Source organism: Bos mutus, chromosome 24, assembly GCF_027580195.1.
Source record: "Bos mutus isolate GX-2022 chromosome 24, NWIPB_WYAK_1.1, whole genome shotgun sequence".
NCBI classification, from domain to species: Eukaryota; Metazoa; Chordata; class Mammalia; order Artiodactyla; family Bovidae; genus Bos; species Bos mutus.
The window spans coordinates 61,469,154-61,482,860 of record NC_091640.1 but is presented as its reverse complement, the minus strand read 5'-3'; positions in this window follow the sequence as shown (position 1 = coordinate 61,482,860).

Genomic DNA, 13,707 nt, shown 5'->3' with positions numbered 1-13,707 from the left:
TGGGCAGGAGACAAGCTCAGCTCCAGGAGAGGAGGATGCTCTCGGCATCGCCACTGAGGCCTTGCCTTCTGCTCCACTTTAACCCTCCCTCTTGACCATAAGGGAGGGCTTCCCAGGTGGCTCAGCTGGTAAAGAATTCACCTGCAATGCGGGAGACCTGAGCTCAATCCCTGGGTTGGGAAGATCCCCTGGAGAAGGGAAAGGCTACCCACTCCAGTATTCTGGCCTGGAGAATCCTATGGACTATACAGTCCATGGGGTTGCAAAGAGTCGGACAAGACTGAGTGTGTTAACTTTCACTTGATGATAAAAAATCTAGGGGAGCCCTTGCTCAGCCATACCAGGCAGAATTCCCAGAGGCCAGAACACTACTGCCAAGCTTGCAAATTCTCCAACCTTCCAGGCTCCAGTCCTCTGTTGCCTCACCCTGCAGTATTCCATGGATGAAGTGCTTCATCTGTTTTTTCATGACTTGGTCTCTTGTTTCAAATCCCACTAGTTGGTTTGCTATAATGCAATGCACTTTCTTATCATGTAATTCTTCCCCAGTGGCTCAGTGGTAAAGAATCTGCCTGCCAATGCAGGAGACCCAAGAGACACAGGTTCGATCCTTGAGTCAGGAAAATCTCCTGGAGGAGGAAATGGCAACCCACTCCAGGATTTTTGCCAGAAGAATCCCATGGACAGAGGACCTGGTGGGTTCCAGTCCAAGGGGTCTCAAAGAGTTGGTCACGACTGAGCACAAACAGGTCATGTAATTCACCCAAGATCCTCCAGGGGGATCTTCCCAACCCAGGGATGGAACCCAGGTGTCCTGCATTGCAGGCGGATTCTCTACTGTCTGAGCCACCACGGAAGCCCAGGAATACTGGGACAGAACTTCTCCCACTGCCCCAGTAACTCAGTGTCTGTTCAATAGAATGGCATGCCCAGGGCACATCAGCCTTTTATGGTGTCTCCTCCAGCAAGTCAAGGCCCAAGAGTTAGAGAGACACACATCTCTTGTGCCAAGAGAAGAGGCTTTGCTACTTTCTTTGGTGTTTCCTTTTTGCAAGAGGATGGGCAAGGGCTTGGTGGAACACAAGGAGAGGTATTCATTATGAAGAAGAAGTTAATAAGAAGCACAGCGAGCCCAGATTCTTTCTTTTATCTTCTCTCTCTACCGTGGTTTGGTTAACTGTTGAAATAATTGCAGATCAATCTCACTTAATTAATAACTTAAAACAATGGTCCAGAATTCTCTTTGATCTCCATGGGGACAAATTCCTTGTATCCAGGGGAGCCTAGCAGCAAAGGGGGCTCTCAGAGGAAGTTTCTGGGCCCCCCTCTGGGTGGGGAGGCCTTTTTTAAGAGTCCCCAAGTCCTGAATTCCCCATCCCTAGGGCTCTGTGGAGCTTTGTTTTCATTTCTGTACCTGAGCCAGGCTTCAGCCCTACCACCCAAGATGAATCCTGGCCCCTCGTCACACCCGGCACTGCATAAATCCTGGACACGGCTGAGTGAGAGAGACATTTACTGTCTGTTGTGGCTCTAAGTGAAGCTAAGCGTCTTCAAAGAACATTCGGGACACACACGAGCGGTAAGTCTCTAGCAGTCTTCCCATCCTGATTCTGACCAATGATGCTAACCGACCGTCGATGTTAGAACGATGGGTCTTGTGACTGCCAGGCCTTCTCATCTAATTGATTCCAGTTTCCAAGTGTCCTAAGGGGCATAGCAAACATTACTAGCACAGTCCAGGAGAGGGAATAAATGAAGCAATTTCTCCAAAAATTAACCCAGACTTCCTTTTTCTTGTGAAATTCACAGGTCACTAAAAAAAAGGAAAATAACTTAGACATAATTAACCATGACAGGTTGAGCAACTCCAGAAAGAATCAGTGTTTTGGGGACTTCCCTGGTGGTCCGGTGGTTAAGAATCTGCCTGCCAGTACTGAGACACAGGTTCGATCCCTGGTCCGGGAACTAAGATCCCACGTGCAGTGGGGCGACTAAGCCCATGTGCCACAAGTACTGAAGCCTGCACCCCCTGCCCCCGCCAGAGCCTGCACTCTGCAACGAGAAGCCCCCACAGTGAGAAGCCTGAGCACGCAGCTAGAGAAGCCCCCTCCTGTCACAACTAGAGAAAGCCCTCAAGCAGCAATGAATACCCAGCACTGCCACAGAGTAATTAACTAAAAAAAGAAGAATCAGTGTTTTTATACTGCAAGACCACCATTACATTAGATTCCTTTACTTGCAAACCAACACAGAATATGGAAACACATAATTTCATACTGCCCAAAGTACTTCTTGGAGAAGGCAATGGCAACCCACTCCAGTATTCTTGCCTGGAAAATCCCATGGACGGAGAAGCCTGGTAGGCTGCAGTCCATGGGGTCGCTAAAGGTCGGACACGACTGAGCAACTTCACTTTCACTTTTCAAAGTACTTCTACAGTTTGAGTCTCAATTAAAAGTCAAATATGCATATGATACAGAAAATTCTTTCAAAAATCAAGACTGAAATAAAGGACATCCTCAGGATTCTAAAACAGCCAAAATATATATTTTTTATAAATTCTTGGATCTCCTTGGGAAAGTCATTCAACCTTTATGAGTCTCAGTTTCTTAAAATTCAGCACTGATGAAGCCCCTGGCTGGCTAATCTCTGAAGCAGTGCGGTTCAGGAGAACTTTCTGTGATGACACAAGGGTCCTGTATCCGCACTGGCCATTACAGCAGCCGCCCTGGGCACACGACGTGCATCTAGAGTGACTGACGAGCTGGATTTCAAATTTCATATCATTTGATTCCACGTGAATAGCCACGTGTGGCTAGTGGCTATGCATTGGACAGGACAACCCTAAGGGGTCCATGTTTTTAAAAAAGTTCTTTTATTTTTGGCTTCACTGGGTCCTCTCTGCTGTGTGTGGGATCCCTCTGGCTTTGGAGGGGGGGCTCTCTGGCTTTGGAGGTCGGGGGCTCTCTCTGGCTTTGGAGGGCGGGGGCTCTCTCGGCTTTGGAGGTGCGTGGGCTTCTCGCTGCAGTGGCTCCTCTTGCTGTGGAGCACGGGCTCTAGGCGCACGAACTTCAGGCGTTACAGCACTTGGGCTCAGTAGTTGCTCCAAGGCATGTGGAATCTTCCCAGACCAGGGATTGAACCTGGGTCCCCTGCATTAGCAGACAGACTCCTATCCTCTGTACCACCGGGGAAGTCCTAATGGGTCCATTTTGACGTAGGGAAAATCACAAGTGGGTGGAGGCGGATGTTCTGGGACTGGGTGGCCTTGGGTCTATGGTTAGCTATCACAACTGCAGGGAGTGACTCCTCTGCTCTCAGACCTCCAGCTGAGTGAGCGAGAGAATGCTGCAGGGGACAGCAAACCACACGCTTGCTCTGTGATTGGCGAGACCACTTAGCATCCAGTGGAGAAAGGAGAGAGGAACTGTTGAGTGCCTTTCAGTTACAACTCGATCACTCACGGCATCAGACAAGAAAGAACAGGACAACTTCTTCTACCATCTGTTTGGCCTTCCTGGATGTTCTGGGTTTTTGGAGAGAAGGTGGGAACTGAGTTCAGTTAGATAAGAGAGCTGGCTCCTTGCTTTCGATCAGAAAGCTTTTAAGATGGAAGCCTATGAACTACATATTCAACGCAAAAAGCAAAAAGTTAAATGGAGTTAAAATTTTCGGCTTAGAAGCACTCCTGAGCACCAGAGTCCTGGTTCTCACAACATAAAACCTGCGTTAAGACCTCATTTTGTGTTGGATTCTAATCTACCTTTCCTAAGGGATCAATGAGGTCCATCAAGGTATTTCCCTTGTTCGAGGAAGGGGGCTGGTGTGAAATATGGTACGTTTCTACTGCCCCCAGAGTTAATGTCCTTTCTGAAAGAAACAAAAGCAGCAGAAACACTCATCTGTGCCGTGGTATTTTCCACACTCACTCGCCTTTAAATCGTCGCGTTAAAAAAAAATGCTTTTCAGGCCCTGTGGAGTTAGGTGATTATGTTTAATGTAACTTTTGGGGTTTTGGTTTCCTGCAAACCAACAGAGAATATGGAAACATGTAATTCCATACTGCCCACAGTACTTCTACAGTTTGAGTCTCAATTAAAATGTTTGTTTACTTATCTGCTAATCTCATTATTATTTTTTTTCCCCCTCAATTCACTCTCTGTAAGCAGGACTTGGGAATCTGAAATTCAGCCATTTCTGAAATATGACCAAAATGAAACCTGGAGAAAGAGAGTGCTATTCACTGACGGAAAAGAAATACATAAACCCCAAGTGAAAGGCCTGGAGTGTCCTTTAACTTTTTCTAACAGAAAACCATTTTCTATGGAGAAGGTATGCGCACAAAGGAGTAACTTTTTAGAAATTTACCAGCGATTTTATCGTAGTAAGTTGAGCCTTGATCCCAAGGAGAATACGTGCTATTATTACTCGAGACGCATAGAGCCTGTATTTATTTTCAGAGGAGTTTGGTATCATTTTTATTAGTTGCTCTTCACAGAAAAGCAAAACAGAAACCACCTCAAATCTCTGAGAGGTAGATCAGATTTTATCTTTCCTTTTTTTCCTTCCAAATGAGAAAACCACACAAAGTGATTTGCCCTGGGGTCAGCCAGCCCATCGGTAGCTGGACTGGGGTTAGGAGATCTGGTCTCTAGATTCTCAACCTGCTAAGTGGTTCTTGGAGCCAATCCTTCCATCCCCAGTGGGGACACACCATGGGGCACTGAGCAAGCAGTACCAGTGCCGACAGATGGGACTTCTGTTAATGCTCCCCAGTTTACAGATGGGACTTCTGTTAATGCTCCCCACTTTACAGATGGGACTTCTGTTAATGCTCCCCAGTTTCACCAGCATGCGGGGCTTCCTTAGTAGCTCAGTGGTAAAGAACATGCCTGCAGTACAGGAGATGCGTGTTTGATCCCTGGGTCAGGAAGACCTCCTGGAGAAGAAAATGGCAACCCACTCCAGTATTCTTGCCTGGACAATCCCATGGACTGTGAATGCTTGTTTCACTGGTCTTGACCTCAGACATCGTCTGTCCTTTTGTGTTGTTTCATTCAGAAAATGCTTCCCAGCTGATACTAAAGGGAAATAACCCACTGGAAGACTACTCATCATTTCAGAGGTCTCCCAGGACCTCCCAACCATCAGCCCTGCTCCACGGGAATGTGGAGACACTCCATTCTCCCCTCGCCAGAAGGTTCTTAAAGCCATGTTTCTGCTGAAATGGATCCGGGTTTGTCCCACTCAGTTGTTGTTCAGTCAATAAATCATGTCCGACTCTGCGACCCCATGGACTGCAACACGCCAGGCCTCCCTGTCCATCACCAACTCCCAGAGCTTGCTCAAACTTATGTCCATTGAGTCAGCGATGCCATCCAACCATCTCATCCTTTGTCGCCCCCTTCTTCTCCTGCCCTCAATCTTTCCCAGCATCAGGATCTCTTCCAATGAGTTGGCTCTTCACATCAGGTGGCCGAAGTATTGCCCCACTCAGAGGACTATCTGATTCTTCTGACCCTTTTCACACAACAAGTGGGGCTTTTCTCCGAATTCCATTTTAAAGAACACGGTCTTTTCGAACCCCATGGAATCTCGAGGAATCCAAAGGAGCACTCCTGAACCAGTCTCGTCTCGTCTAGTCTGAGCACAAATGGTTTCTGCTTTCGTGTTCTCAGCCTTCTGCTCCTGCTCAGAAGAACTTTATCTCCTGTTTCCTCCTGATCACTCACCAGGATCTTTTCAAGTAATTAAGTCCGGCCCTCTCTAGCCATATGGGACTGTGTCCTTCTCCTTCTTCCTGCAGTATTCACAGCCACGCACACGTGCACACACATGGCACACACAGTCTCCTACCAGGGCCACGCCACTCTGTGACACCAGCCTCCCTTCCAGCTTTCATCGTGGGTGCAGACAACTTGGTGCAGTGTAAACCGCAACGCCCAGTGGAGCAGGTGAGGCGCCATCATCCACCTGTCAGCGCCTCCTCATTACAGCGAGCTCAGTTGAAACGAGGGGATTCTTTGCCTCCCACCCCCACAGCCCAACGGGAGCTGCTCACACAGCAGCTGTCCGTCTGCTTGCCCACCGCGTGGTGACCGGAGGCCGTGGCCTCCAGCTGGCAGGGAGCCTGTGGGCGTTCGGGGTCACGGTGCGGAGCGGAGACACAGTGCGGAGCGGAGACACAGAGCCAGCGACACGTCCCCGGAGGAGACAGACACCGGGCAGAAAACACACCACGAGGATGGAAGGAGCCCAGAACAACGGGGAGGGGCTGGTTCCTTGTTTCCGGTCCAGGGTGAAGAGGCAGCTTCCGGGGCCCTGGGTCAGCTTACCGGTGGTCTTTCACCAGCAGTCTCCCTCAACCTTTCTCTCCCACTTTAATTCTTGGAATCACGCAGAGCAGATAGACCACCGACCTTAGGGCCTCTGTCACCAAAGACTCTTTCAAATTACTGCTGAGCCACTGGTGGTCTCATAGCAGGGGGAGGGTGGCAAGGTGAGAAAGATGGGATGGGGAGGTTGGGGATTGGATAAGGGTAGCAGAGCATGAGAGGTCAGACGGGGGAGCTGCCTTGTGGACCACATCCATTCAAATTCAGCAGCTGCTGCTGCTGCTGTTAAGTCGCTTCAGTCATGTCCGACTCTGTGCGACCCCATAGCCGGCAGCCCACCAGGCTCCCCCGTCCCTGGGATTCTCCAGGCGAGAACACTGGAGTGGGCTGCCATTTCCTTCTCCAATGCGTGAAAGTGAGAAGTGAAAGTGAAGTCGCTCAGTCGTGTCCGACTCTTAGCAACCCCATGGACTGCAGCCCACCAGGCTCCTCCGTCCATGGGATTTTCAAGGCAAGAGTACTGGAGTGGGGTGCCACTGCCTTCTCCGAAATTCAGCAATGGCGGAACACAAAGGTTCTCCATACAGTGTGGGGACCAGGGCAGGTCCCTCTGCCCCCCAGGCCCGGAAAGGAACTGGGATCAGGTGGCCTGTGCAGAGAGGCTGCCGCAGGCAGTCAGAGACACTGGCTGGCTCACCTACGGCCCCAGGTGACTCGGGGGCACCGTGAGAGCCATGTTTAGGTCACACGTGCACACACCCCACGGGCGTTTCTTTTAGAGCGTCATCTGATCCTTTATTCCCACTGGGGCTTCTGTATCCTCGAGTTCACATAACAGTCCAAACTGCTTTTGTGAGGGACTCGGGGCCTCAGTGAGCCTCCGCTGACATCAGAGAGCAGAGGTGGCCACAAGCTCTGGCTGCAGGGCCCCCCTGCCCCTGCAGGGAGCCGGCTGTGGTCCCTCAGAGCCAAGCCCAGAGGAGCAGAGAGCGAGTCCCCTCCCACGCAGCCCAGGGTGATGCCCGCAGTGCCCTGAGCAGACCCAGCACAGGCGCTGGCAGAAGGGCCGTGCCCTGGCTGACTGGCCGGCTCTCCTGGTCTCAGCGTCAGTAGAGCAAACCCTGGGCTGGGGGTGGCCCCTGTGCAAACTCGGGGTCTCTTGCCCAGGTCCCCTCTAGTCCGGCCTCCCTCTCCTGCTCTCGGTCACGTGAGGGTTTGTTTGTCTCTCTCATTCTTTTTCTTTTTTTTCCTGTAACGTGTGCAATCACCACTTTGCACAAACATTATCCTGCTTGGGAATTTAAAAAGAAACCGCCGTGGACGGTCCTTGGGAGGTCCCGTCCCTCCAGCGGTGAGATGGAAGTGCAGGATCTCGAGGCTGCATTGGCCTGTAACCAGCTCAGAGCATGTCTGAGCTCTTCCATCCTCTTCTATGTGAAGCCTTCAGGGCAGCCTGAGGACCTGGGGGGTGACTTTCTGGGTGGCAATTTGGGGACACAGCTGTCAGACAGACTACTCCTCCTTCTTTTTTTGGTTTCTTTTTTTTTTTTTAAAGAATTTATTTCTACCTGGAGGATAAGTGCTTCACAATCCTGGGTTGGTTTCTGCCGTACATCAGCATGAATCGGCCACAGACATACATATGTCCCCGGGCTTCCCTGGTGGCTCAGATGGTAAAGACTGCCTGCAGTGCAGGAGACCCAGGGCCAATGCCCAGGTTAGGAAGATCCTCTGGAGGAGGACCTGGCAACCCACTCCAGTATTCTTGCCTGGGAAACCCCATGGACAGAGGAGCCTGGCAGGCTATGGTCCACGGGGTCGCAAAGAATCTGACACAACTGAGCGACTAACACACACAAACATGTCCCCTCCCTTTTGAACCTCTCTCCCACCTCCCACCCCATCCCACTCCTCCAGGTTGTCACAGAGCACTGGGTGTGATGGAGCAAAAGCCTTCATGAATCACCAAACACGCGGCAGCCCTGGATTCAGGGTCGGCCTCCTGGGCTGGCTGTCTGCTCACCCCAAGTGGGGTCTGTGTGCGGCCTCCATCCTAAGGTGGCCCGCCCAGCCCTGGCCAGGGTTAACGACAGCCCCGGCACCTCCTGAACCAGGAAAGGAAACCAGAGCCCAGGCTGATGCTTGAAGGAGTGAAAGGAGAATCGCCACGGGCCTCGCCACCAAAAACACACACCCACAGCGCATCAGACCAGCTCGGAAACTAAAAATAGGCGACGCGAGGGGACAGCGAAGACAGCCCTGAAGGAAGTTCGTTGTTGACCAGAGGGGTTGGAAAAGCACCCTCTCTTCCCTCTGTTGGCAAAGCGACTGATTGTGCAACGCGCGGGGAGCCGGTGGTTATCTGGGACGGCAGTTAAACCGGCGGAGGGGCCCCGGCCGCGGAGCAGCTCTGAGCCGGGCGCCCGGGGCCCGCCCGTCCAGGTGCCGTGCTGGCAGGAGCGCCCACCACTCTGGGCTTGTCCCCGTGCGGGCTCAGGGCTCCCGCTTCTCCTGAGAGGCCCTGACGGCCTCTGGTTCACACGCCCCCCACCCTCACCCGAACTCGAAGCCTCACGCCCACCGGAGCCTCATGAGTCCTTGGCGTCCCGGATGAAGTCACAGGTCGAGTTAATAAGTTAACTCTTGAGAGGCCACCGTGCACCCCTGAGAGATAAGGGAGGCCTCAGCCTGGGGATAAACACTGTCCGAGGTCAGGAGGCTGTGAGGCAGGTGTCTCTGCAAACGCTCTTTCCTCGGGTCACGGGCGCCTTCGCCAGGTCTCGCGGGAGGGCGCGGGTCTCGCGGGAGGACGCAGAATCCCGCCCGCGCCCGCGCGCCTCGGGGGCGGCGGGGTTGGCGGCGGCCCGTCCCTTCTGCAGTCCTGCGCGAGGCCTCGGCCCTCCCCTCCTGCCCCGGAGTCCCGTGATTCTGGAAGTCCTGCGGTGCCGTCCTGTGCTTGAAGATAAACACAGCCCCCCACCCTCGGGGTGAGAATCCCAGAGTTCTGATTTTCTCGGACGATGACTTAGATGAGGGTGTCGCGGCTTCTCCTCTTCCCTCTTCTCTCCTTCCTCCAGTGTCAGATTCTTTCAGGACGTTTATTTCCCTTGGTGTCCCGTTCCGGACGTGGCTGAGCTCACCGCGGGCCCTACTCACCTGCTCTGTTCTAAGAGCTTCGTCTGCCATTTGGCGCTGGCCCCATCCTGGCTCTCAGCAAACAGCTTCCAGGTGTGAGTGGAGCCCCTTGGTCACCAGGACCCAAACCAGTCCCCAGGATGAAGTCACCAATTCTAGCAATGCCAACAGTCCTTAAACTACAGATACGGGGACAACTGGTTTACCTACCATGCCCTTGAGCCAGGAGCCCAGAGACCCTGGGGCCAATCCAGGCTCTGCCTCTGATGGGTTCTGTGTGTTGTGCCAAGTCACTTCAGTCACGTCTGACTCTGCGACCCCATGGACTATAGCCCACCAGGTTCCTGTGTCCATGGGATTCTCCAGGCAAGAATACTGGAGTGGGTTTGCTGTGCTCTCCTCCAGAGGATCTTCCTGACCCAGGGATCAAACCTGCGTCTCTTGCGTCTCCTGCATTGGCAAGCAGGTTCTTTCATAGGCTTCTAGTAGGCTCTAATAGGCTCTTGGTCAAAACACTAACCATCCCTGAACTCCGTTTTCTCAGGGTTTAAAATGAAGGCATTTCCTCACCTGTAAAGTGACTAGAAGATTGCCCAGGTCCCTTCCAACAACTGCAGACTGTGTCATCGGCTGGATTTGGGCCCGAGCTGGACTGTGTGCAGCCCTCTCTCAGGAACACCTCTGTCTTTCCTGCCTTGAGCTTAGTTTCTATCTAGAAAGTTGTAAGAGTTGAGACAATGAGAGGAGGCTGAGGAGCTGTTTGCTCCCCTGAATCAGGGGTTCGGATCCAGTTGAGGGATGCGGGGGTGGGGAGGGGAAGGTTCAGTCGATGCCTAGACCTGACACATTAACCCCTGGATGAATTATTTTCACTTCTGTGAAAAAGGCTTTGGCTATGGCTTCACGGAGAAGCCCGCCGCATCGTAAAACCACCGGTGTCACGAGCTGTCTTCTGGAGAGTGGAAACGGGCAGGATGTGGTTTGAACTGACAGAAAGATGAGGCAGTGCGTTCCTCCTTGGGGAGCTTGGAGCGACCATCAGGGGCAAGAACCAGAGGCTGCGACTTTCTGACTTGGAGCCAACAGTCAATTCAGGATCGGGGAAACCAGTTGCTTAGTGCCAAGGTGTTCAAAAACAACAAGGAAACATACACACACAACCACTACAGAAAACAAATCAGCTAACAATATTTCTCATTTTCACGAGTAAAACTTTGCATCTCTAACAGCACCTTCTCTGGTGGCTCAAATAGTAAAGAATCCACCTGCAATACAGGAGACGAAGGTTTGATCCCTGGGTCGGGACAATCCCCTGGAGGAGGAAATGACAACCCACTCCAGTACTCCTTCCTGGAGCAACCCATGGACAGAGGAGCCTGGTGGGGCTACAGTCCACCATGTGGTCGCAAAGAGTCAGATATGACTGAGCAACTAACTCTTAGCTGCTTACTTACGCAGCAGCTTACACACTTTAAGACACTTTCAAATACGTGTAACGCTTGACGTAACCTACGGAGAAACACACAGTCGTGTTGATATTCCTATTTTCTGGATAAAAACATTGAACAGGGCCTAGTTATGAAAACGGAAGTTTCAAAGCAGACCAGGAATCCAGGACTCTTGATCCTCGATCCAAACCTGGTGTCTGGTGCTTCTGAATTCATGTAAACAGAATCCCCTTCAGAGAGAAAAGCAGATTCCTAAGGTAGAGGCCCCCCGAGTTGTCATTTGTTGTCTAGTCGCTAAGTTGCGTCCAACTCTTCAACCCCATGGACTTTAGGCCTCCAGGCTCCTCTGTCCATGGGATTCTCCAGGCAAAAACACTGGAGTGGGTTGCCATTTCCTCCTCCAGGGGGTCTTCCTGACCCAGGAGTCAAAGCCGTGTCTCCTGCATTGTCAGGCAGATTCTTCAGCGTTGAGCCACCAGGGGAGCCCCCGAGTCATCACAGCTTGTACCATATTCACTGCTGTGAGCCGGGGCCACATCCCGGGCATGTGTCCACAGTCACCTTACTAGTGTACTGAGTCCCTCAGCAAAAGTACAAACTCAACGATTGATTATGATGAATGAAAACACACACTCAAAGGCCACTCGTCTCCTAAGATTTAGATACAGAATTCTGTGGGCTACTACACCATCCTGTGGTGGAAAGGTCTCTGCCGCACCTCCCTTAGTCAGTTAGAGAGATGAAAAGCCTTTTTCTTCTATTTCCTGGAAAGGAAAAGCGTTGATGTGAAAAGAACAGGAGTTCAATGAGTACCTAGAAATCGCTGGAGGTCCACAGTTCCCAGAACTGTACCAGTCACCTGGCTTGATCACTTTGCCACCCAGGACCACTCCCTCCCACCAGAGAAGACTGCATCGCAGCTGCAGGGACCTTTCTGACCGAGGGTTTGTGATACTTGACATCTCTGCTGAGAGGAACCATTTTGAAGAAGGTGACGCTCCTTGCACCTCTGTCAGTTGGATGGTATAGCCACGTTTTAGATCACTGTCCTTCCAAGTGATTTGAGGGGGAGTGACCTGAGACCTCCGGGCCTGTTTAGTCATCTCTAGCATGATGACAGCACCCACATTGTGGGTGGGCTGTAGGTGCTCAGAGGCATGCCTGGAGTTGGGTGAGCGCCCAGTACGTGGCCACTTGGCGCCTCTCTTGGGGTTCTTGAAGCAGGTCATCGCTTTTAAACCATAAAACCCCAGCCTGCTTTTTTCCTTCTGAGACATTATCCAGAGAAACAGACCTTGTTTTATGTTTTTCTGGCTTCCTTCCCTCTGTTTGCAATCTCTGGGGAGGAAGGGGATGGGGAGGGCAGAGGGAAAAGGTTGGATGCCCACGTGTTGCAAACGCCTCAGATTTATGCGCCGCATTCCACTCAAAGCACGTGTTATTTTTAGCACGTGTAGGCATTTAATGTATGATAATGTGACACCATACATAGGTGAGGAAAGAGAGGACCACTCCACGAATGAAGCTGGAAAACTGGCTAATTACTTAGGAAAATGTGAGTCTTTCTTTTATCCTTAACCGCGCTCCCAAAGAAATTCTATGGATGGGTCAGAGATTAATGCCCTCCCAAATCCAAAATCAAATAGATGTACTTCAGAATGGGAATGCATTTCTAAGCATAAATGTGATAGAAAGACATACAGATCTGACGTACAATATAAGCCTGGGAAAGCTACAGAAATCAGGTTAAATAGTAAATGTCACATCAGATTAAAATATTTATAACATATGTGAAAGCCCATTATTTCATGGGGTTACTTATCTTTTCATTCACTTTTAAGAGCTCTTTGCATATGAAGGAAATAAGCACTCGTGTCTCACTTGTGTCATATGCCATTAACTATTTGCTTGTGGTATTCCCTGTCTTGCAGAAATTTTAACTCCTATGCAGTTAAATTTGTAAATCTGCAGAAACTAATGATAAGCTGACTCCATTGTGTGTGTGTGTGTATAAACATATATATTCTATGTAGTCACCCTTGATGTCATCTCAGCTCTGTGCTTTGCCAAGAATAGCATAAACTATGCCAAAGAGCTGCTTGTTGCTATTAGAGTTTTAGTAGAGAGGGATTATACAGAATTTTGGACCTAAAGTCTCCTGCTGCCTTAAGAAAAGGGAGGGGGGCAGCTGATAACTATTTTTGTTGGAATTTTGACATAAAGCTGCCATTCATAAAGCCTTCAAGCCCTGTCTGTTTTCAATCCATGCCCTCATTTCTTTGTCTGAAATACCAACCAAGTCGCCAGCTCTCACTGAATGTTTTCAGAGACACACGCCAGGAAAGTTATCATATCCGTGAGTGACAGACTCCATGCTGGGTGGCAGACACTGAATATCCTGCGATGTTATTCTTCACATCTTTCCAGGTCTCCTCCATCTGGGTAGGCTGGATATCAATATACCCAATTCCTTGACTAGTTTCTCTTCTGTCTTTCAAAGCTGGGCATGCAGAATTTCCTAGTAAGAACTAAAACAGGTAGCCATGGAATTCAGCACTCCTGGTTTCACTGTGTGTGTGTGTTAGTTGCTCAGTCATTTCTGATTACAACCCCATGGACTGTAATCCACCAGGCTCCTCTGTCCATGGGATTCTCCAGGCAAGAATACTAGAGTGGGTTGCCATTTTCTTGTCTAGGGGATCTTCCTGACCCAGAGATCGAATCTGGGTCTCCCGTATTGGAGCCAGATCCTTTACCTTCTGAGCCACCAGGGAAACCCTGGTTTCATT